At 35.4% G+C, this 19,107-nt stretch overlaps 1 long non-coding RNA gene and 1 pseudogene across 1 annotated transcript; both read left to right on the forward strand.

Moving 5' to 3' along the window:
• Positions 1-9,016: 9,016 nt before the first annotated feature.
• Positions 9,017-11,247, forward strand: LOC146904648 (uncharacterized). Its single transcript, XR_015019433.1, has 4 exons — positions 9,017-9,451; positions 9,703-9,816; positions 10,560-10,844; positions 10,992-11,247. It is a non-coding gene; the product is annotated as an uncharacterized LOC146904648 (long non-coding RNA).
• A 6,245-nt stretch (positions 11,248-17,492) lies between these two features.
• LOC146904649 (6-phosphogluconate dehydrogenase, decarboxylating 2-like) lies at positions 17,493-18,227 on the forward strand (annotated as a pseudogene).
• Positions 18,228-19,107: the final 880 nt, after the last annotated feature.

Below are 19,107 nucleotides of genomic sequence, written 5' to 3' on the forward strand. Positions count from 1 at the left end.
AGAGCTAAGCACATTGAAATCAAACACCATTTTATCAGAGATTATGTTCAAAAAGGAATTTTAGATATACAATTCATTGATACTGAAAATCAATGGGCTGATATATTCACTAAGCCTTTAACTGTTGAAAGATTTGATTTTATAAAGAAAAATTTGAACATGCATTACGTGTCTGATTAGATGTTTGCTTGCTCCTGAATAGGATTTTAGGTTCTGAAGTTAGTTCAGAAGCAGTAGTCCATCAGAAGCTCTTTATTGAGGTTCTGAGGAAAACTCGCTTCTGATGACGTCAGCATCTGAAGTCCAGAAGCTGGATTTATTGCTTCTGAATAGTTGAATTAGTGGAAACGTTGGGAGTTACTTTTTAAAGTAACTTCTGGCCCACTAATTTGGTAGTTACTCTGTGAACTTCTTACGTGGCCTGTATGTGTTGGTGTATAACTAAAAGGGCAATGATGATTTAATAGCTTTGAAAGTACTTTTCACACGCCCCCAATTTTGTCATTAATGTTATGTTTGTTTGTCTCTTTTGAATTGCAATCGTTTTACTTTTAACACTTTGACAATTCACACACTACTCACTCACAACAAACACATTTGCTCTCAAACCTCTTGCGAAGTAAGCGCATTCTCTCAAAACTTAGAACCCTAAAATCTTCATCTTCTTCAAATCTTCGTCAATCATCAAATGGCATCATCAAGCTCAAAAGTTTCAGAATCTACTTCACGGATGGTCCCTGAATTTGACTACAAAGGAAGAAGCATGAAATTGGAAGAATGGGAACTACAGGTTCAAATAGAAAATCCGGTGGATTTTGAATCACTCGCCTTCCATGAGTGTTGGATCAGAAGCTATTATGAAGAGCAGGAACTTATGCATTACTTCAAGATGTTGAATGGACCAACATACGAAGCATTGGTAAGACACTTCTGGGTAAGGGCTAAGGTTTATGACAAAGCTGCGTCTATAACTGAAGAAAGTCAAATGGTGTTGATTTATCCCGAACTGGAAGGGAAGACCAGAGAAGAAATGGGACTTGAGCCATTTACAGGTATTGAAATCAGGTCAAGTATTTGTGGTATTCCAGTGAGAATTGCGGAATGGCAGATAGAAGCTGTACTCTGTAGAGAGGCCTCTGGAAAATACTCTGGAATTGATCTCTCAAATACAGCTGAAGAACGCCTCTGGAAGGAAAAAGTAAACTTGGCCCTGTACAACTCAACGCAAGCAGGAAAGTATGCTGATCTAAGCATGGATAAGAAGCTGCTTCTGAAGATTCAGAATGAGGACTTACTTCCATGTGGTGGTAGTGAGAAACCCAATTTGGCACAAAAAGTCTTTCTTCAACACTTCATTAAGAAGGAGAAAGTGAACGTGCCAAAATATATGTTCAAATACTTGATAGAGTGTCTGAAACAGAGTCAGCTGCAGAATAGAACCTGGGTACCTTATGGAAGACTCCTGTCAGAAATATTCTATCAAGGAGGAGTCTTGGACAAGCTAAGCAGTGCTGAAGCCTTCACAGATGAATTGCTTGATACTAAAACTGGAAAGTTCATTAATGCACAAACCCTCAAGAATATGAAGTTGATCCCTGCTGTCACCAAGCTTCATACAGATTTGAGTGAATCACTTGTTAAGTCTGATCTTATGAAGGACTTCCCACCCATCTGCAAGAAGGATCCCATTGAAGTGCAGATGTACTATATAAAGGAACATTTTGAGGCAACCAATGAGAGAATCAGATTGGAAGATATTCCAGAGGAAATGTATGGTGGTGCTCTGCCACGAGCCAGAGGCAGAAAGTCAAAAAGGAAGATGACTGCAGAGCAATATCTAGAGGTTGAACAATCTGTTAAAAAGGCAAAAGTTGCTACTGACAAGCTCAAAATTGGTAGTTCATCAGAACCTTCTATTGAAGAAGCCATTGAAGACATGGATTCCAGGATGATCATGGATGTTGGCATTACTCTTGATCAACCTGCAATACCAAAGAAGAAAAGGAAGCAAGCAGTAAGGAGGACCAAGAACTTCCCTCATGTTTCTAAGAAGACTGAAGCTGCTACTATTGTGTCAGAAGCTATTGGAAAAGCTATGGAGATTGCTGCTGAGCTACAAGAGTCTGTAGTTTCAGAAGCCAAGCAACTGTTGCTGATGACCAGTGAGTCTGTTAAAGAGGATTCTGTTCCTGAACCAGAGAAGGTAATTAATATATCATCAGATTCCGCATCCACACCATTATCAGATTCTGATGATTCTGATGATGATATACCCTTAGCCCAACTCTTTCAAAAACCAGTAAAAAGCCAGTCAACATCAACCAAAACCAACAAAATGCCCTCTCAGTCAACTACTTATGAACCAGTTGGTCACATAATTAATGAGAAGTTGACTGAAATGGCTGTGCAGAGAGAAAGAGTCATTGAGACTATCTTTCGCCTTAACCCTCAACCCCTTAACATTCAACCTCTCAACATGATTCCTCCAGAAAATGTTGAGTTTACTTCAGAAAAGGCCTCTGAAGCAACTCCAGAAGCAGCTGCTTCTGAAAATGTTGTTTCAGAAAACCCCCACCAACAAACACCTGAACCACATAAACCCACAACACCCCTACAATCACCAACAGCTACCATTGATCCCCAACTCAACACTCAAACATCAACTTCACCACAACAACCACCAACTGAAATTGAACACTCCCCACAACCAACTCCCATGGAGGTTGACATCTCTCTAGTCAATGTTCAAGCCTCAACCTCTACCACACACATTGCTTCTGACCAGCCTTCATCTTCAAACACACAAACACACTTTACCATCCCAGTTCCTAACCCTGTTCAAGATTTGGAAATCAGTGATTCTGATCTTGAAATCCTTGAACAACCACCCTCAAACATCCTGGAATCTGGATATATTAATTCTGAGCTTCTCACAATCCTGAGTCAGTTGCATAATCTTGTGGATCAACGAAGGACAATTGATCTCACAAGTGCATATGAAGACTCCTGGGCATCTCTTCAGAACCGGGCAACTGAGCTAATTGAAAGCATAAGGGCTAAGTGCATCAGAAGCAAGGAAGCTTCTGTCAGGAAATTAATGGAGCATCTGAATCAGAGTCTCAGAGTAAGAAGTTCTACACTGCTCCTGGCAAACCAGCCTTTCTTCTCAGAAACGGACTACTTGACCAGAGAAGCCAGGTTGTGTAAGCTTCTGAAGAAACAGATGGCACAGCAGCAGCAAGAAGCTAAGGAAAGGGAACAGGCTCTTCTCCAGAGGCAACAACAGCTTGAAGAACTGTTGCAGAAGAAGATTGAAGAAATGGAGGAGATGAAGAAACAACATCAAACCAACACTTAGTTGCACACCTTTGTGTTTTTCTTTTTGTTTGTTGTTTGTTTTTAAATTCCTAGTCCTTGCTTCTGAAACCATTCTGTTTTAATTCTCTTTGCTTCTGAATGCTTACTGATTCTGACTGTTTAGCTGCTTCTGATATTTTAGATATTCATGTTTATATATCTTTGATCTGATTAATTTCTTGTATACTCTCTTTTGTTTGAGCTTTTCTCAAATCTTTTTGTCTTTTATGCTTATTTTTTTTATCTTTTTTGATAATGACAAAAGGGGGAGTATATGTGACAAGTATTTAAAGGCTCTGAGCCCCATTAATGGCATTTGAAATTTTTTGAAAAACTTCTATCATTTTTTTACCTTATTGGTATAAGCTATGAACGAACGAAGGAGTATCAAAATTCAAGTAAAATTAATTGAACCATTCTTCTTATCTATAAGTTAATTCTTTCAATGATTCAATTTTGTTTTTAAGCTCTGATATTTTTTTATTGTGCGAAAAATGAATTTAATTAACCTGGATAGAACTTAGGGGGAGCTTACAAACCTCACCTTAAAGACTATCAGACTCAGGGGGAGTTTGAGCTTACAAACCTCAAATTCTGAGCTTACAAACCTCAGAACCCCAAAGTCAATTTGTTAATTAGATTAACAACAATTGATCAATTTTAAATACTTTTGTTTGTCATCATCAAAAAGGGGGAGATTGTTGGAACAAAATGTGTTTAACAATGAACCTTAAAGAGTTTTGAGGATAACAAGGTATTAAAAATTGTAAATTGGACTAGCTAATATTTGTTCAAGTGTACAGGACCATAATTATAAAGTTACATCATCATTGGTTCTGAATGAGCAAATAAAGAGCAAAAGAAATGAAGCTTAGATGATTCTGAAGGCAAAGCGCTCCTGAAGTCAAGCTGCTCCTGAAGAAATACCGCTCCTGAAGTAAAGCTGCTCCTGAAGAATAATGCTTCTGAAGACAAGAGGTCCAGAAGCCACATCATCAGAAGCTGCGTCATCAGAAGTTACAGAAGTCATTTCATCAGAAGCTGCATCATCAGAAGCTGCCTCATCAGAAGCTATTTCACCAGAAGCTGAATCTCAACTGGATTTGCAAAAGATTCAAGAATTGAAGAATTATCAATGCAAAAGCTGTCCATTGGATTCGAAAACACAAACAAAGGATTAGTGGAATTTTGCAACGGTCATTTCAAAGGTGTTTGAAGGCTTGTGCTTGCATTTTGGACGAAAGCGTTGACATTGTACTTTGTACGAATTGTACAACCACGTTCTCCCCTACTCTGTTTTGTGTCCACGCTTCAAGACAAGAAAACAGCTCCAGAATACGGTCTCGCCTGCATATATGTTCCTTTGGATAAGGAATGGATTTCAAATTGGTTCTTTATAGGACAACAACCAAATCAGGCAAAAGATCATTGGTGAAAGATCAAGCTTCAACTAACGACTCTTTGGTGCGCTGGCAATTTCACAACGTCTCTTTCACACCTCTATATAAAGGAGTGAAGACCTAGAGAATTGGTAATGCAAGAACGCTGAACGAAAGACTCACAAGATTTTCACAAGTACCAAACCTCTGCTGAAATTGTTCTGCATTCACTTAGAATTTCTGTGTCTTAAAGTCATATCTTAGAAATTCTTAAGTCCATTGAGTCTGTATCTGATTTGTATTGTGAGCACCTCTGATTGTATATCAAGTGTTCAACCTTAAGCAATTTTCTGTGTAATTTTGTTTAAGTTAGGAAGTCTCTTGCAGTTGTGCTTGAGCAGGAAGTCTCTTGATTGTGTTCTTGAGCAAAGGAAGTCTCTAGCTTGTGTGCTTGAGCAAAGGAAGTCTCTTGCTTGTGTGCTTGAGCAATTGTAATCAGATATTACTCTTAGTGAAATCTCCTTGGAAGTGCAAGGGGGACTGGACTACTTCCGGATTGTGGAAGGAACCAGTATAATTGCTTTGTGTCGTTCTTCTTCTCTCTCTCTGTTTTATTCCGCTGCATTTAGATTCTGATTATCACTTCAGAAGCTGTCTCGCTTAGCTTCTGATCAGTGTGTTCAGTTTTTAGGAGAAACGAAGAATTTTTCTAAAACACAATTCAACCTCCCTTCTTGTGTTTTTCTCACCTTCAATGTAGTGATCTATCTCTGTAACAGGGTTTATCTCTAATTCTTTCAAGTTTAATGTAGATAAGTATCATGGGCAACAATGGATTGAGAAGGGATGCTCTAAATTCTAAAGCGGTGGTTTTCGTCTAAATAGAGCAACCAGAAAGTCACATGATCGACTTTTGAAAAGTTACCACACAAACAGTTCCACCTGGAATTGTTTTTTTGAAGAAGCTTCCAGTTGGAATTTAGTCTAGATATTCAAATTTGGGAGGACTTGCAATCTTGGGAAGCTAGCAGAATAGCAAAACTAGAGCCTTTAGCTTCAGAGGATAGAAGCAACCTCATGTAGAAAGAGAAAATGGAAATTCCTATGAACAAGGAGTTATTCCAAAAAATGAGCAAACAAAATTGCAAGAAGATCATGAAAATGGAGGAAGAGATCGGATAGAACAACAAAGAAGATGTCTAGGAATAGGAGAAACATTACAATGGGCATGGAAGAGATACAAAGAAGTTGATCAGTCAATGATAGAGATACATGCAAAAAGTGTCACTATTGGTCTCATCATGATTGTAGGGAAATGCGAGAATAAAGTAGAGATGCGACGTATTCTGTGGTGCAATGGAAGCATCGTTAGGCACTACATAAGCGGTGTCATCAATGTTGAAGAGCCGGTGAAAAGCTTGAAAGAGTGGGTCTCATGGAGGCTGGACAAGAACGACCCGTCACCATCCCAAAATCTGCCAAATTTGACTACTTTTGTGGCTGGGAACAGATCATGTACATTGACAGAGCTTTTGATCATATACAAACTGACTCATCATACACAGCTAGAATTGCTAGACGTGGTTCACGGTGCAAGGACCGAAGAAACGACTACCACGAAGGTAGAAATACCATATCACCTGCAGTTTGATTCACACAGTTTGAAAATTACATTTTGGTTAAAAAACACTAAACCAGTACATCAGACCTTTATACTGGTTCGATGCAGTTTTGGACGAACCATTAACATTCAGCTTGGTTCAACCAAACTATTTTAATTGTTCATTTCCGTTTTCCTTCCTGAACTGAACTGTCAACAATTCTAGTCCTCATAATAGTTGCACTACACACGAGAGGGAGAAAGGAAGTATGTTAGGCACATTGTTTCTGGTCCACTTTTCTCCCCGTAATTATTCCGTCCGATTTTTATGGGGTTCAAGCTCAATGTAATGGCTAAAAAGCCATTACATTGAGAATTTAGTCTTTGTTTGTAGATTTTGATAAAAGGGCTTAATTACTATTTTGGTCCCTTAAGTTATTTGTTGGTTAGATTTTGGTCCCATAAGTTATTAACGTTACAATTTGGTCCCTTAAGTTATTTGTTGGTTATATTTTGGTCCCATAAGTTATTAACGTTACAATTTGGTCCCTTAACTTAATTTTTGGTTTCGTTTTGGTCCCTTAACTTATTTTTTGGTTTCGTTTTTGTACATTAACTCTAATAACATAAAGGACCAGAGTGGTTGACGGAGGAAGAGTTAAGGTACCAAAACGAAACCAAAAAATAAGTTAAGGGACCAAGATGTAACCAACAAATAACTTAAGGGACCAAATTGTAACGTTAATAACTTATGAGACCAAAATGTAACCAACAAATAACTTAAGGGACCAAATCATTAATTAAGCCTAGAATATTTATCTTTGTTTGTTGGGAATTTAGTCTTCATGCTTGTAGGCCTGGGTTGTACTAGTAGTTCTAGTGATTTACCTAACTATTGGTATAATCATGAAGTGTGAGGTAAAAGTATTGTACAACATTATCTCAATTAATCTTATTTACTTATAAAGCAATGTTGTTAACAGTGATGTAATCGCGGAATTGTGGAGCAGAAACGACCTCTAGTACAACGCTTTTTGCAAGCTATCCGCTTTCAGCACTTGCGGTGTTCAAGGCCATGAAGCGCGGAAAAAACACATCTAAATAAACCTTTCATGACCGTGTTTCCATTAGGAAGAAGACTTTTCAGCCAATTTTTTTCGTTTTCTGGCCCCAACCCTCGCACGCAGAGTATAAATGAAAAAGAACAAGAAAGAGTTTGAGCCTTCTTTCTCTTTTCTAATCCCGAAGTCATAATTTTTAACATACAATACAATAATAACATCCAAAGTATTTTCTCAAAGTATTTTCCCACCTGCTGGAATCCGTTAATTGGACATATCATCATGAACATGGTCTAATTGCAGACCATTAAAATCTTAATCCTTCTGAACACATACTATGATATAATCATATATTGTTGCATCATTAAGATTCAACGGGAACCCTAAAAAATATAGATTCAAAGAGATATTAAGAGTTTTTATGTTAGAACCATATATGCTAGATGATAATATAAAACAATGGTTCAAAATTATATCCTTATCTTAAACTCTCTCTATCTTGTTGTCAAACTATACATAGCCAGTACCAACCCTATATAAAAAGAGAATAGACGTTGTATGTTGAAAGTTAACCCTCTTAGTGAGTGAGGTATTAGGTTTACTAAAACCTACGTCAAATCTAAAATGTTTTAAAACGGTCAACACAATTCAAACTCTTTTGTTTGTGTTTTTCAGCACATTCAAAATTTGTTGTTGTTGATAAAAATGAGAAAAACTTGTATAGTACCAACTATAAATAATTTTGATTTAGAAACACTCATAAATAATAAAAAGTTGAAAATGATTTTTTTATGTTATTATTGAAAATAACAATCTTTCATCTTTTACTTTTTAGTGTGTGTTTCTAAATTAAAAATATTTGTGATTATGACTATACAAGTCTTGCTCGATAAAAAGATTTTAGATTTAACCCACTTGGGTTGGCCTAGTGGTATTGACTTAGGATCTTGGAGTGTGCTTCTCCTTGGAGTGGGCTAATTTAGCTTATTAAAAAAAAAAAGATTTTAGATTTTGAAGGACCAATATTACATTTTTTTTGTCAATTTAAGTGGGCTAATTTAGCTTATTAAAAAAAAAAAGATTTTAGATTTTGAAGGACCAATATTACATTTTTTTTATTAAGGGACCAAAATGAACTCTAAAAATTAAGTTAAGGGGCAAAGAAAGGTAAATAAACCTTTAAATAATTATAATTATATGTATCCATTTAACTAGTGCAAGTGGCATAACCACTTTACACTGATGTTAACGTATTATTATAAGGGAGTTTGAAGGCATCTTGAGACATTTTTGGGCAGCATTTTATGTCTTGGTTAATATAGTTTCTAGATAATTGCTCTTCTCCCTTTTGTTTTTGCTCATTTCCATGCTACGTGAGTTAACTCACGTTGAAAATACACCTTCGTGAGTTAACTCACGTTCGGATTTTTTAGGGGAATGAGCAATTCTAAATTGGAGAAGAGCAACTCTCTAGTTTCTATGATTAATTGGCCCAAACCCATTGTCCCAAAACCCGATGGCCCATCCTCTCTTTTGTTACTCATTCAATATAAATATCGCCGCATCCACAATATTTTCCCATTCATTTCTTCTAATTCTTTTCAATAATGCTTCTTCACTATTTCTACTTCGTCTTTGTTCTCTAGATGTCATTCTTCATATAATTTGTTTTTATTTTCTCGTGTTCTCTGATATTCTTTAGTTATTAATCATTTTTCAAGATCTCGCTGCCTCTTTGAATCCGAAATTGATCAATTCTTATATTCATCTCACAAGCTCATAAACTAATCTTGTTGTCAACTTGATCTCAAGAATATCTTTATGTCAACTTGTTCCCATTAAATTTGATTTACATCCAATTGGACAACGACAACACCCATCGATAGAATTCTGGATCGAATAGCTTGTTCAAATCCTTTTGCTCAAACTTTGTAGATCTGACGGTACAATTTGAATGTTGTAACAATGGATGAAGGTGAATGTGCAGATCAAGATGAAGATGTTCAAATTAAAATAATTATAAATCACATAATCAAATCGATGAAATACCAAAGGTATACCATCAACAATTTATTTTCATATTTATCATACTATATGAATATATCTCTACATCGTTGTAATTTTATTGGATCTCCCTCAGGGGAGTACTATATGAATATATTCTTTTTAATACTTATTTTGCTTCAAATTCTCTATTCAATTATCAGATCAATTTTTAGCCTATAGAAATAATTTGTGTTATTGTTAAGAAAAGAGTTTATGAATTAAATCATTGGATCTAACTTCATTAGTGTGTTGATCATAGAACTTTTTTAGTTCAAGAAGAAAACCAAGAAGCCCTAAAAGGATTTGCGCTGAATTGATGAACAACTGGGAAGTTACAGAGAAATCAAGAAGCAACGGATCCAGGATTGATAAGGTATGTTGTCAATTTGAAATGAATACTTTAGATTAAAAATCATGTAATTTGGGATTCCACTGGAAATGACTAATCATAAGTTTGTTTTTCCTCAAAAAATATAAGCATGCATATAAGAAAAAAGCTAAATTACACCAGCGGTCCTTTAAGTTATTTAATTGTAACAAATTAGCCCTTTAATTTTTTTTTTGTACCACTTATGTCCCTTTAATTTTTTTTTGTACCACTTATGTCATTTATGTTAATTTTTTTTTTTGGTCTAGTAGCCTAGTGGCTAGAACTTACACAAATAAATGTGAAGAAGTGGGTGTCCGGGGTTCGAACCCCGGCCCCCTGCATAAATTATGCAATGTCTCTACCAACTGCGCTAAGCTCACAGAGACGTCATTTATGTTAATTAATTGTAACAAATTGGTCCTTAATTTTTTCCGTATCACCATCATCAGAATCTGATTCACACTCAGAATCACTCTTTGTGTGATTCTATTCCATTCTAATTTCTCTTAATACAAATAATTTTCCCAAAATTAAAGAAAATAATTGGCTCTATTTATAAGCTATCATATAAGTTTACAAAATAATTTAAATTATATTTAAGTTGTATTGCAATGTTATGATATTTATCTTACAACATTTTGGTGACCAATTTCACTTTTTATGTCTTTAATTTCCATTTGTCATCTCAATTTTTTATAGTATCTTACAAACTCTAATGATTTTGTTGATAAACATAAAAATTGCAGAAGTATCATATATTTCATCGTGAAATCACAGAACAGTGAGCGGTTGGACTAATATTCCATGATTAAAATAAAACTGGAATAAGGTCTTCAAACCTTTCATTTTTGAAGAAAAACGTCATCCAACGACGGCGCTTCTACCAGTTTCCAAAATCATAGTTAAATTGAAATGATTTGTTCAATCATATCAATAATTGTGTGAATAATTGGAACTTTGGATCTATGAGAAGCTATAAGTTCAAGGTGTGCACCAAGTCTTCAAATGTCAGTGCAACAAATGCTTCAAAGGTGTGCACCCATTTTTCTATTTCCCATTTATTGGAATAAGTGATTTTCACATCTATTTCGTTTTTTCTTTCGTGATTTCGTCGTCTTTGTCCGACTTTGTTTGTCTTTCTTGTTTGAGTCATGTATTTGTTTGATTCAAATTGTCAGATCAACTTCGATCCAGTGCAGATTATATCAATGACTTTGGAGTCGTCAACGTTGCAGATCCGGAGCTATGGGTATTCTGGAGACTTAAATATAATCATATGTGTATGCTTTAGTACTTTGCCGTTTTATGCTATCAACATGGATGCTGTGAGTTTGTTCACTGATTCATCCTTTTTGTTTTTAGCGAATTTTCATTGTATCTATGTACTCTATCAATTTGAAAGAATGAATATCGTTTATTTTTGTCAAAAAAGAAGCTATTGGGTATTAATATTACTAAGATAGTAGTCCACTAGGTTATATATGTGTGTGTGTGTGTATATATATTCTCCTGTAACATTTTGTAATGTTAAGATATTGGTATTTAATGAAACCCTAGCCGTTTTGTGTTAATCTATCTTCTCTATTGCAACCCAATATTGTTACCTTGACATCTAGAGCATTGTTCGATCCTCCATGAACTATTTTGTCTGTTCTCCTTAGCTGGGGTTTTCCTCTTCTCTTCTCTTCTTTTCTCCGTTCAGAAAAAAGTGTTTATTTTGATTTTTTATTTCTCTATTTATAACTAGGAAACTAGGTTTATTATTATTATTATTATTATTATTATTATTATTATTATTATTATTATTATTATTATTATCATTATGATCATCATCATCATCATCATCATCATCATCATCATCATCATCATCATCATCATCCTCCCCTCTACCTAACATAATTTACTCCATCCTCCCCCACTTATTTTATTACTTCTATTTCACACATCCCACCTCTATTACTTTATTTAATTCCTCTCCTCATCGTTTTAATCCCCATAAGGTCATAACATAATAATAATCACCAAAACTCTATTTCCTTGACAATAACATAATACTCAAGCAAAATGCATTATCATCATAATAATAATTAAGACTTCACCTATTTAACCTTATTAAATTAATTAAATAGCAATGAGGGGTGTTACAACTCTCCTTCACTTAAAGAATTTAGCCCTCGAAAATTACCTTAAGGAAATAACTCTGGATAAGATTCCCCCATCCAATTCTCGAGCTCCCTTGTTATGCTTCCTCAGAAGGTCCTCCCCATGTCACCTTACCCCTTAAGTTCTTTACCTCTCGATCTTGAATTCTCAAGGGTAAGACCTCAACGGTCAAGTTATCCCTTACTTGCACATCATCCATTTGGTTTATGTTAGATGGATTAGAGACATACTTCCGAAGTTGAGACACATATAACACACTATGAAGATTCGAAAGTTACGATGGTAGAGCAACTTGGTAAGCTACCTCTCCAAATCTCTTTATAATTTGATAAGAGCCAATGAAACATGGTGTAAGTTTATTAGACTTCAAAGCACGACCAATGCCCGTCACCAGAGTGTCTCTAAAAAACACATGATCCCCTTCTTTGAATTCCAATGACTTTCTCCGTTTATGAAGATAACTATTCTGCCTGCTTTGCGATGCATTCATCCTCTCTTGAATCATCTTAACTTTCTCAGTAGTCTGCTGAACAATCTCGGGTCCAAGCACCGCACTCTCAGTAGATTCATATCAAAACAACGGTGTTCGACATCTCCTACCATACAATGCTTCGAAAGGAGGCATCCCAATACTAGAGTGGAAACTGTTGTTATAAGTAAATTCAATCAACGACAAGTAAGTATCCCAACTCCCTCCTTGCTCCAACACATATGCCCTTAACAAATCTTCTAATGACTGAATGCTCCTTTTAGTCTGACCGTCAGTCAAAGGGTGATAAGGAGAACTCAACCTCAATTTGGTTCCCATCGCCCCTTGCAAACTCTCCTAATATCTTGATGTGAACATCAGATCTCTATCTGAAACAATACTCGTAGGAACACCATCCAACTTAACTATCTTCTCAATGTAAATCTCAGCCAAATTTTGCAACGGGTAATTTATTCTTATAGGTATAAAATGGTCCGACTTAGTCAACCGAAGTAGTTGAAATTGGGACAATGGATAATAAACTCCTTCGACAAATTTTTTCTCTTGCGTTGCATGAATTCACAAAACTAGTATGAACAGTTGAAAGGAAAAGCTAGCAAGTTATTCTGAGAGTTAGGGCCTTTGATCATAGGGAGGTTTACATACCATCGAATTTCTGCAATGGTCTATCTCTGTAGCTGGGGTTTATCTCTAATTCTTTCAAGTGAAGTTACCAATTCTTATCAAGTTTGATGTAGATCAGTATCATGGGCAACAGTGGAATTGAGAAGGGATGCTCTCAATTCTACGACGGTGGTTTTCATGTAAATGGAGCAACCAGAATGTGACACGATCGACTTTTGAAAAGTTACCGCTCAAACGGTTCCAATTGGAATTTAGTCCAGATATTCAAATTTGGGAGGACTAGCAATCTTGGGAAGCTAGCACAATGGCAAAGTTAGAGCCTTTAGCTTCAGAGGATAAGAGCAACCTCATGTAGAAAGAGCAAATGGAAATTCCTAAGAACAAGAAGTTAGTCCAAAAAATCAGAAAACAACATTGACATTGACAAGTGGTGTCATCAATGTCGAAGAGCCAAAGAAAAGCTTGAAAGAGTGGGTCTCGTGCAGGCTGGCCGAGTACAACTCACCACCACCTCAGAATCTGCCAAACTTGACTGCTTTTGTGGTGGGGAAATGATCATAGACATTGACAGAGCTCTTGCTCATGTACAAGCCGACTCATCATCGTAGTTAGTTATGCAAAGACTGAAGAAACCACTACCACCAAGGTAGAAATACCATATCACTGTCTGCAGTTTGGTTCACACAGTTTGAAAAGTGCAGTTTGGTTTTCACTTAAAAAATGTTCGGTCTGGTTAAAAAACACAGAGCCCGGTACATCAAACCTTTATACTGGTTCGATGCATTTCTGGATGAACCATTAACATTCCGCTCGGTTCAACTGAGCTGTTTTAACTGTTCATTTCTGTTTTCCTTCCTGAACCGAACTGTGAACAATCCTAGTCCTCATATTAGTTGCACTAGGGAGAAAGGAAGTATGTTAGGCACATCGTTTCTTGTCCAGTTTTCTCCCCTAATTATTTTGGTCTACGCTATTGCTATGTGGTTTCAAGCTCAATGTAATAGCATTGGAATGCACTTTCAAAATTTGGAAACTTGATTATATACAGGTGTTTCAAATTTGATTTGGTGCTGAAATTCGAAGAATCATCTGGAATTTTGTTGGCTACTGAAATACTTTGTCTTCGTTTCTGTAGCTATTTTCTACCAGAATTGCACTAGGCCAATGTATTGTTCTCTTATTTTTTTAACCACACTTTCACCTTGAGGAATGTGTGAATGTTTAAGGGGAAAGTATTAACAGGTAACACCGTTGGTTAGTTATTTAATTAATGGTTGGGGACTTGATAATTATGCACTGTTTGGATAAACAACTTAGTCAAAGTGCATATTGCATAATTGTTTATGCATAAACTGTTTCTATAATAAAGATAAAGTCAATTTTTTTCATATAAGTTGTAAGCTGTTTTCATAATATATCCTAGAGAGTTTGTATAAATAAGCAGAAAATAACTCATGGACATGCCATTGACTATTTTCATAAACTCTCAAACAATCTCACAAGTGCTTATGCCAGTAAATAAGCTTAAATAAGTCAATCCATATAGACTCTTGGAGAAATAAGACATTGTCTACAACTAAGAAGGATTAAGAGCTATATAGCACAAATACTTCGATTTGAAGGTTTATATGATGTTCAATACATCGATGTCCGATAGCAACGAATGTGATTACATTCAATCATTTATATCTTCTTAAAATGTTACTGGTATCCACGTTCGATGCTCAATACATGTATATATGTCTGACACCAACATATGAGATTACATTCAATAAATTCTATTTTCTCAAATTATTACTGGCATGTATGTTTCAGTGTTGTGTCTGCACTTCGTAGATTTAGAGCGAAACCTAGCTAGTCATTCCAAGAGAATTAGGGCCTTTGAGCATAGTATCCATCTTTGTAATTAAGGTTGAAGAAAGCCAGCAAAAAAAAGTATCCATCTTATATTTATGAATTGCCAATTCAGTTTTTGGTTTTTAGTAAAGACAATAGGGCAATGAATTTGATTAATTAATCTAATTAGGCACACCTAATTGGATAAGTATTGGTTGTTGTTGTCACTTTATTTTATACTTTATTAATCGTTGCACACTTCTGGAATTTCATACCTGTGTAGTTTGACAAATTTTGATTATTTGTAGCTTGTCCTACAAACAAAGACAAATAAGAATCTACCTTTTAGAAGTGTGGATGATATATTTATATAGGTGAAAGTAACTTCTGCATTATTCATACCTTTTTACGACCCTTCAAAACATGCACCTTTTTTTTCCACTCATGTTTCGTCTTTTGTGGGGTTATGTTTGGTTTTTAATTCTAGTTTGGTTATAAAACTATTGTGTAAGAACCTTCCTAATCCTATCTGTACATGTGTTGTATATTAAGTGCCTCGTTGGATTCAGAGTTTGCTAGATTATTTGTTAATATATATCAAGGATTACTTACATATGAACAAAAGGCAAGCAGACAATAAGCTGCGCCGTTAGGTCTTTTTACACGACAAAACCAATCCTCTTAAACACAACATTCATGGACATAGGAGACATGACATTGCTATTCTAGACACTTTAAATTCACTTTAAATTTTATGTAGAAGGTCAACAGTCTTTGGTGTTAGGAAAGACCCGTGACATGTTTATTTGTGTTTTTAGCTTTTAGTTATATGAAAATTGTTTGACTTTATTTTATCTTTCGTTATAAAAATAGCTTATATAGAAACACTTATGCGATAAGCGTTTAATTATGTTATTTTTCCAAACAAGGTGCAAGTCACCATAAGGATGTCTTGAAATTTCATCTACTTCCAACTTAAATCATAGCTACCTGTTAGAAGTAACTTCTGTCAATCTATCTACTTTCTCTTTTCTCTTCTGTTGGTGTTGAGCTTCTTGTTTTATTACATTTTGTTTTGAAGTCTTTATGACAATAATGGACTCAATGATTGAAAAGTCTTCAATGGTTTTTGTCAACAATGAGAATAATGATTGAGAAGCTTGTAATGGTGTTTGGCTAAAATTAGGGATGGCAAAAAAATACACACCTGTGGATATCCGTGGATAAAATCCGCCACAGACACGGAGCAGATACCTTAATGGATATCCATGGATAAAATAAACAGATATTTTAACTATCTGCTAATTAATGGATACGAATGCGGATTTAATGGTATCCGCACCAGCAGATATCCATATCCGCTATTAAATCGAGTAAATTACATAAATAACCTTAATACCATTCAACTTCCTAAGCAAAAAACTTCGGTACTGTGAGTGTTATTAGTTTTTACACAACTGTTCAAATTTGTATCACGCTCCTCTAAAAGGAAGTGATAGTGGTCGGGATTGTTGAATCAAGAAAGTTTTGTTTTTGTTGAATATGATGAGCTTTACTTTTGTTTTTGTTAAATCAAAGAAATTTATGTTTATTATATGTAAGGAACTTTATTCATGTTTTTGTTGAGTCAATGATCTTTGTTATTGTAATGTATGGATATTATGTTTTGCTAAAAAGAAAAGAAAATGCATGTGATGAACTTTAGTTTTTAATTTCCAGCTTAAAAAAATCAACAATTTTTTATTTTTTTTTATAAATGTTATCCATGGATATTTGTATAAACCCGCGGATACCTCAAAATTCGTGTATTATCTGCAAAACGGATTTCCGCACGGATGGATAGGGTACGAATTTCATATTTATCCAACGGAGCAGACACGAATATCACACTATCCGCATCCATGGATATCCATTTACATCCCTAGCTGAAATAGGTGTGGCACAAATTCATGATAAACTATTTTTAGAAAATAATATCTTTCCACAAAATATCAAGAGGGTTTAAATATCTCTTTCAAATTCAAGAAAAACATTAAATTATTGAAAATTTGAATAATTGTTACACTTGTTGAGAACCACTTCTTTGTAAACAAAAATTAAGACTATGGATCATATACACTTGAGATATTCTTTCATGTTACTCAGTAATTATCTTTCCATGCTTTGTTTGCTGTTAACTGATATGCAAGAATCTATTCAAATCTTAAACCACTCTTCAAGTGGTGACTAACAAATTGAGTTTATAAAAAAGTTGTATAACAAATTGAATTATTTTTAATAGTAGCATACTAGGTTTGTAAGTGATGAGAATGTGTGCATGAATATTCCTTAGTCAGATTCTCCTAGTTTGATACTCTGATAAAATAGAATAATCAAATGTAATGTGTCAATGTCGCGTTGGTGTCAAATACTTACAGACTTTGAACGTTAGACACATCTTTAATATGCGTGTCGGTGATACATAGCTTATAAGTTAGAATATACTACTTGATTATTTACAAATAAAGGAGGGTTACAAGTTCTATATATCTGTATAGTGCTTATTAGCAGGTTATGATGACTTGACATGCAGCTGATTGCTGAGGCTTACGATCTGTTGAAGTCAATTAGAAAGTTGTCAAATTGTGGAGCTACAAAGTGCATTTACTGAATGGAACAAGGGAGAATTTATGAGTTTCCTGATTGAAATCACTGCGGATATATTCGGATGGTAAGGGTGATGGATATCTTGTTGACAAGGTTCTTGACAAAACTGGCATGAAGGGTACCGGTAAGTGAACTGTTCAGCAAGCAGCTGAATTATCAGTTGCTGCTCCCACGATTGAAGCTTCATTGGATGCCAGGTTCCTTGGTGGGTTGAAGGATGAAAGAGTTGAAGCTGCAGGTCTTTAAATCAGGTGGCTTTGGTGATATCTTGACCGACCAACAAGTAAGAAGCAGTTGATTGATGATGTTAGGAAGGCTCTTTACGCAGCTAGGATCTGTAGTTACGCACAAGGGATGAATCTGATCCGTGAAAAGAGTGCTGAAAAGGGTTGGGATTTGGCATTGGGTGAACTTGCCCGTATTTGGAAAAAAGGTTGCATCCTTAGAGCTATATTCTTGGACAGAATCAAGCAGGCATATGACAGAAACCCTAATCTCGCAAACCTTCTTGTTGATCCAGAGTTTGAAAAGGAAACAATTGAACACCACACCGGCCGCATGGAGGTTAGTGATGAAAAATATCTTTCTTTGTTAAGAATTAGTCTTCATGCATGTAGGCCTGGGTTGTACAAGTAGTACTAGTGGTTTACCTAACTATTGGTATAATCATGAAGTGTTAGGTAAAAGTATTATACGTACAACATTATCTCAATATTCTCTTATCAAGCAATGTTGTTAATAGCGATGTAATCGTGGAATTGTGAAGCTGAAACGACTTCTGGTTCAACGCTTTTTGCAGGCTATCCGCTTTCAGCACTGGCAGTGTTCAAGTCCATGTTTCTATTAGTAAGAAGACTTTTTGGCCAAATTTTTTCGTTTTCCGGCCATAGCCCTCGCATGCGGAGTAGAAATGGAAAAGAAACAAGAATGAATTTGAGCCTTCTTTCTCTTTTCTAATCCTGAAGTCTCTGACTGTGCTGATGCTTTAGCAAACATAGTATTAACCATTGAACTATCTGATTGTTTGGTATGATATTCCTATGTGTGTTAGAGATCGTTTTGGACAAAATAGGCTAGGAATGCCTAACCATAGGTTTGTTAACTTGTTCCTTGTTCTCCTCCTTTGTTCCTTGTTCTTGTTCCTCTTTTTTCTTAATATATTTGGGATAGTGTAGCTCTTTGCTACTCTATCTTTTTGGTTAAAAAAAAATTAATCCTGAAGTCATAATTTTTAGCATACAACACAAAAATAACAGCCAAAGTATTTTCTCAGTATTTTCCCACCTGCTGGAATCCGCTAATTGGACATATCCTATCATGAATATGGTTTAATGGCAGACCATTAAAATATGGCTAATGTTAACTTGTGCCCTCAAGGCACATGTTAAGATACTCATTATAGAAATACACATATCAAAAGGCGTGCATTTGTTGGAATTTAGAAAAGAAATTAAACAAGACTTATGAGATCTGATAAACTGAAAACTCACACATTTCATTCCTTCTAACAACCTTTAAATACAAGAAACTCATAA

The sequence above is a fragment of the Medicago sativa genome, chromosome 7 (assembly GCF_051527215.1).
Source record: "Medicago sativa cultivar Bolivia chromosome 7, Bolivia_mono, whole genome shotgun sequence".
NCBI classification, from domain to species: Eukaryota; Viridiplantae; Streptophyta; class Magnoliopsida; order Fabales; family Fabaceae; genus Medicago; species Medicago sativa.